The sequence below is a fragment of the Protobothrops mucrosquamatus genome, unplaced genomic scaffold (genome assembly GCF_001527695.2).
Source record: "Protobothrops mucrosquamatus isolate PMUCROS unplaced genomic scaffold, P.Mucros_1.0 scaffold78, whole genome shotgun sequence".
NCBI classification, from domain to species: Eukaryota; Metazoa; Chordata; class Lepidosauria; order Squamata; family Viperidae; genus Protobothrops; species Protobothrops mucrosquamatus.
Window position 1 is genome coordinate 1,511,872 of NW_015386455.1, and position 6,291 is coordinate 1,518,162.

A 6,291-nucleotide genomic window follows, 5' to 3' on the forward strand; every position below is an offset into this window, starting at 1 on the left:
CTTGCCAGGAATCCCGCTCAGCCCCACCGAAAGCAACCCCATTGGAGTGGGAGAGCCCACGAGCACCGTGGTCCCGTCTCCATGTTGACTTTGCCGGCCCCGTGGAGGGCCGATCTTATTTAATAACGGTGGATGCCTACTCGAAGTGGTTGGAGGTGATCCCCATGCCGTCCACCACAACGAGTGCTACCATCAAGGCCCTGGACGGACTGTTTGCGACCCACGGATTACCAGACGTCCTGGTGTCCGATAACGGGCCGCGACTAACCGCGAAGGACATGGAAGAGTTCCTGGCGAACTTGGGCATCCGTCACACACTGATCGTGCCCTACAGCCCTCAGAGCAACGGACGGGCGGAACGGATGGTGAGGCTCACCAAGGAAGCGCTCACCAGAATGGGGGCCAGCGCACGGCGAGAAACGCTCGAACAGTTCCTCCTGGCGCAGCACAACACATCCTGCGCCGCCACCGGCCAGAGCCCAGCGGAGATGTTGATGGGTCGCTGACTGAGGTCACCCCTGGATCGCCTCCATCCCAGCTACCAAACGGACACGCCACCAGAATCCAGAAAGGTAACTCGGGGTTTTACGGAGGGGGATTTAGTGTATGCCCTTAATCACACGGGGGAGCCGAAGTGGGTGAAAGCGACCATCATCTCTATCGCCGGGCCCCGATCCTACGAAGTTCGCGTGGAGGACAACCGGGTTTGGCGGCGCCACCTTGATCAACTGAGGGGCCGAATCGGGGTCGCTGGGTTACGCCAAGAAAGCATGGCCGACAACACGGGCAGGGCCAGAGACAACGGTGGGGACGAGTATTGGCCATTGGTTCCACCCGTCAGTCAACCGCCTCGAGAAGCGAGACCCATTGCAGCGGCCCAAGGACAACCACGCAGAGGGAAGAGTACCGAGGCAAGAGCTGAACCGAGTCACCCAGTTCCCCGCCGATCGACGCGAGGGCATCGGCCTCCCACATATCTGAAGGACTATGTAACCACTATTCATCAAGTACGATAGCAAGAACTTTGAGGGGAGGGGTGTTGTGTTCTTTTGTATTCCCCCCCTTAATCCCCTATGCGCATCCTGATCACCCATTAAGGGTGAATGCCCTTCTCCATCTGCATACAGTTTCATGCCCGTTGCTGGTTGGCTAACTCGCAACGGTGTATTACCAGCCAATGGAATTGTGTGATTACGAGCCAGGGGAATCCCATAAAGAGGGCCCCCCTGGCCCAGATGGGAGTCCGGATTTGCTGTATGCCTTGCCAATAAACCGAGAGCTGACTGTCACTCGACTCGTATCTTACTGCTTGCGCGATTTAACAGGAGTAGAGAAGCTGTCAGCAATTCAGCAGATCAAAATCCTAAGGTGTTCTATGCAAACCTGAATTGAGACAGAAGATGGGGGGAGGGGGTCAAGCAGCGTGATCTTTCCCATAAACTTTGTTATGTAGAGTCCATCAAGCATGGTGATGGCTGCTAGTCAAAGAAAAGAGACAGAAAGTAGCTGAGTGAAATGTACAAGGTTTGGACAAGAAGAGTGGACCAACCAAATGTCTGCCCCATTCCCCAGAGAAGGTCCCTACAGAGGCTGATAGGAGAAGGGTTAATCTGAGAGAAAGGAATGGCATCAACGAAAGATGAGCAACTGCTGTCCTCTTGAGAGCAACTGTCCTCAGATCCAGACATGTAAAAGCATGTACAAAGCAAAGCAAGCAACTCTGGGAAGAGAGGAAGAATAGTGATAGATGATAGTAAAAATAATAAAAGTTTAAATGTTAAGTTGTAAAACAATAAAAGAATCAAGAAAGCGATAGTCAAGGGAGACTGATCACAAGAGAGCTGAACTGAACAACTTAGTATTCTGGCAGAGAAAGATGTTGACATGTATAGAGAATGATCACGTTTCAAGATTAAAAACTGAAGTCTAATTATAGGAAATAAGATAAGAAAGATACAATGACTTAGAAATGGAGAGAAAGGAGGTTTAAAAGGGACACAAATATGAAATCACTGTGTTTACCATTGTAGGGAAAAAAATCTTCATCAGGCTCCTGTCCAAGCCGGGAATAAACAACATGGAGGCTGCTTTAGAAAGAAGGTTGTAGTTTATTGAAGAGGAGAGCCAGTAAGAAAGATGGCTCTGGAAAAAAACTGACCACATGAAGTAGAGAGTGGTGGATTTTTATACCTTCTTGAACTTTTGTTTGGAGTTGTTCCTGTGGCATGAACTTTGACCTGAGTCTGAGTGTGCCTTTCTGGTATTCTGATGGTGGTGGGTTAATCCTATTATGTCCCAAAGGTCATATCCTGCTTCCCTGGGGCTGGGGCTGATGACTGTTGGATTTTTAGTGTGATTAGTGATTCTAGGGATTTTTCTTTCTAATCCCAGTTTCCTGACTCCAATCTTTCTGACAAGATTATCACATCTGCATTTCTGCAGACCTGGTTTCTGTCTGGGGCAGAGAGACTGGGGTGGTGGTGGTTTCTGCCTTTAAAATTCTTTGGGGAAATATATTCTGCCTTTTTAATATTTCCAAAACATTTCTTTCTCTGGATTCTTGCCACACCATATAAACTTCTTATTTTATTAGTAATTGTTAAACTATTTTGAGATCATAAAAGCTGTAAGTCTTTCCTGACTGCTACCTTGCTTTATAATGGATCTTAGAACCTAAACCCCTATTTTCTAACTTCCCACTTTCAGTTGATGGTGTTCTTGAGGACAAAGTAGAGGAGGACCCTGATCTAGGTCAAGGTCTGCTGGGTTCAGGACAGAGTAGTGTCTATTGCTCGCTTTGCAAAAATTACTAGAGCCCAGAAGTCCTAGATCAGGTTCTTGGTATTCCTTGGTAGGCCTCCCATTCTCCTTGTCTGAATCCTGACACTAAATGAAGCAGGACTGAGGATGATGATCTGTAAATGCTGTTACTCATTTTCTCAGTCTGTTTTAAATATCATGCTGGAGTATCATTGGTAACTTGGGAATTCTGGAAATTTTAGTCAAAATACATCTGATGGGTACTAGGTTGGGGAAAGCTACTCTATAGCAATACCAATAGCACTAAAACTTATATACTGCTTCATAGTGCTTTACAGTCCTCTCTAAGCATTTTACAGAGTCAGCCTATTGCTCCTCATTTTACCTATCTTGGAAGGATGGAAGGCTGAGTCACCCTTGAGCCGGACAGGATCAAACTTCTGGCAGTCAGCAGAATTAGCCTGCAATACTCCAATCTGAGCACTGTGCCTCCATGGCAGTGGTGACATGTTAATATCAATAACACTTTCCTATTCACTTCAGGAACTATTTAAAGATTGTTTGCCCTAAGGCCAAGTCAAGGAAGAAGCCTCGCCCATTCCTGAAATGACAAACATCTCAAGAAAATTTGAATGCTTTGTAAGCCACCTTGGGAGCAGTTAATTAATTCATACTGCAGCTCTTTTGAGTATGTGCAAATCTTCTTTCCTTCACTCTAAAATCTTACTGTAAATTAGACAGAAGACTCAACCTGCTTTTCTTCAACAGTCTGACCTAATAATCTAAAGTAATTAATTTGTATAAGGAAAAGTAACAGAATATTCAAAGTCATTGCAATTTTACAATTCAGCTATTCCTTCTATAATTGACTTGCTACAAATTTTCCCTCTTAATTAAATTAAACAGAATTGCGACACTTGCCTCTGTCTTTTTCCACGAAATTCAGTTTCTGACTGATATTAGATAAAATGTAATAAACTTCAGAACTGTGTAATCTTTCCCATTCGTACTCCCAACATACAATTTTAATGTGCAAAGTGCACATTTCATTGTAATAGTTTCATGGAACATTAAAATGACATCATATTTTAGACATGAATCTGTCATTTTTTTGTTTTCTCTTTTTGGCCTATTTTTTTCCTTTGAATAGGCATGATCTGTTTTAAGAAAAGATTCAGACATATGTATCTGCATTCTTTCATTAGCCTCACTCAGCAAGAAGGTGTCTGCCACAGGCTGGATCCCTTTCCCAAATTGAGCAGCACTGGTTTAAGAATTCTAAATCAGTATTATACTGTATATACAAGACCTCTAGGGGTACCCAACAAGTTTGGTTAAAAAAACTCAAAATGGTATGATCAAAGCTCCACTTGTATTCTACATGCATTGTACATTATATTTGAAAATAGGCAAAGCTCTGATGGCACTACAGGTAGTCCTCGACTTATGACCACAATTTCTGTTGCTAATTGTGACAGTTGTTAAATGAATTTTGCCCCATTTTATGACCTTTCTTGACACAGTTGTTAAATGAATCACTGCTGTTGTTAAGTTAGTAATAGCGTACTTAAGTGAATCTGGCTTCCCCATTGACTTTGCTTGTCAGAAAGTCGCAAAAGGTGATCACATGACTCCGGGACACTGCAACCGTCATAAATATGAGTCAGTTGCCAAGTGTCTGATTTTTGATCATGTGATGGTGGGGATGCTCCAGTGGTCATAATTCACTTTTTTTCAGGGCAGTTGTAACTTTGAACGGTCACTAAATGAATCGTTGTAAGTTGAGGACTATATCTGTTTTTCAACAGGAGATAGTTAATTCTCAGACTTCTGCTCATTCTTTGGAACAACAGTTCTGCTCACTTTTCTTGAATCTGTTCTATATTTGGATTTCTTGAAATGGAGTTGTCCTAGATGCATTACAACAGTCTCCTGAACACATCCTCTTCATGGATTTTGCTCACATAATCAAGAATAAATTGGTGTTGTTTTTCTTCAAATTCTGGAATTTCTAATGATTTAAGGAGGAAAAAACTCCACTGGGGCACTTTAGTTATCTATGATAATCTGACTATCCTAACTAGGTGATATTTATACAACTACTGATACCTCAAAGCCATCTAAACCAAGAATTAAATTATAAGCCATATCTCAGATCATAATTAATTGGGGGCGGGGAATACAAAGTGTGTGAGCCAGCAACATCCAGCTTTTCACCTGCTTATTCTCCTTTCTCCCCTTAGCATAGCAAGGGTCAAAGACTCTCCCATCAGTGAATTCTGCATAAAGGCTGACTCTGCTGCTCCATCTCTCAGAGCTATGTAAGTGGGAAAATGCTTTCTGCATTTAAATGCTCCTCTGATTCTCTTCCTTCCAAAGAAAGTTTATTTTTCCTTTCAGAAACATCCTTGAGAGGGATTAGGCTATCTCAGCCATGGTGAACCAAGAGATAAATGATACTTGTCACTTTTTTTTGCCACCCCTGTTATATTTGCATAAGAATCTTTCAACAGGATGGCAAGCCTTGGGGTAATAGGTCTGAAAGGTCCAATTGGTGAGCCAGCAGTCTCATGGAAAAGATGACATGCAGCATATGTGGAAGGAAGCCAATTTTTCTGAAATTATCACATATGCTGTGCCTAGAAAGGATGTTGTTCGTCCATTGATTTCGATGAAGACCTTGACATCTTATGGATTATGGGCCATCAGCGGTGTGTCCGTAGATGGCTGATGAGACCGATGTTAGCACGGAATGTTCTGCCACATACTGAACAGAGAAATGTGGACACTATTGCTTCAGCATTTGCAGCTCTGGCTTTACGGAGTGCTTGCTTCTCTTGTGCCAAGATTGTCCTTCTGTGTTCATATGTCTGGCAACCCTGGTAAACCAGGGTGCGCCATGTTGGTCGATCATGTGCCAAAAATTCCCAAGAGATGGTGTCGATATCCAGGGACTTGAGAGATGCTTTCAGCGTGTCTTTGTACCGCTTCTTTTGTCCCCCATGCGATCACTTTCCTTGAGACAGCTCACCATAGAAGAGCTGTTTAGGGATGCGATGGTCTGGCATCCTTACAACGTGGCCTGCCCAGCGCATCTGGGCTTTCATCAACAGAGTGTGAACTGATGATAGGCCTGCTCTGGAGAGGACATCTGTGTCTGGTATCTTATCCTGCCACCGGATCCTCAGAATTCTGCGAAGGCAAGTCATGTGGAAGTAATTCAGTTGCCTGACATGCCTCCTGTACACTGTCCAGGTCTGACTAGCATACATTAGGGTAGTTAGCACTGCTGCCTGGTAAACTTTAAGCTTAGTAGCAAGGCTTATTCCACGGCAGTCCCACACGTTAGTCCGCAGTCTGCCAAATGCAGAACTTGCCTTGGCAATTCTACAGTTGACCTCGATGTCAATTGTCACTGCACGGGAGAGGGTACTACCAAGATACGTAAATTGGTCCACTGCTTGCAGCTTTTGTCCCTTCACTGTGATGGTAGGCTCTTGGTATTGGGCTTTTGGAACTGGCTGGTACATC

The 6,291-nt window shown here is 44.1% G+C and overlaps 1 pseudogene; it reads right to left on the reverse strand.

The window, feature by feature from the left end:
- Positions 1 to 5,732: 5,732 nt before the first annotated feature.
- LOC107284266 overlaps positions 5,733 to 6,291 on the reverse strand; it is a 2,744-nt pseudogene continuing 2,185 nt past the window's right edge.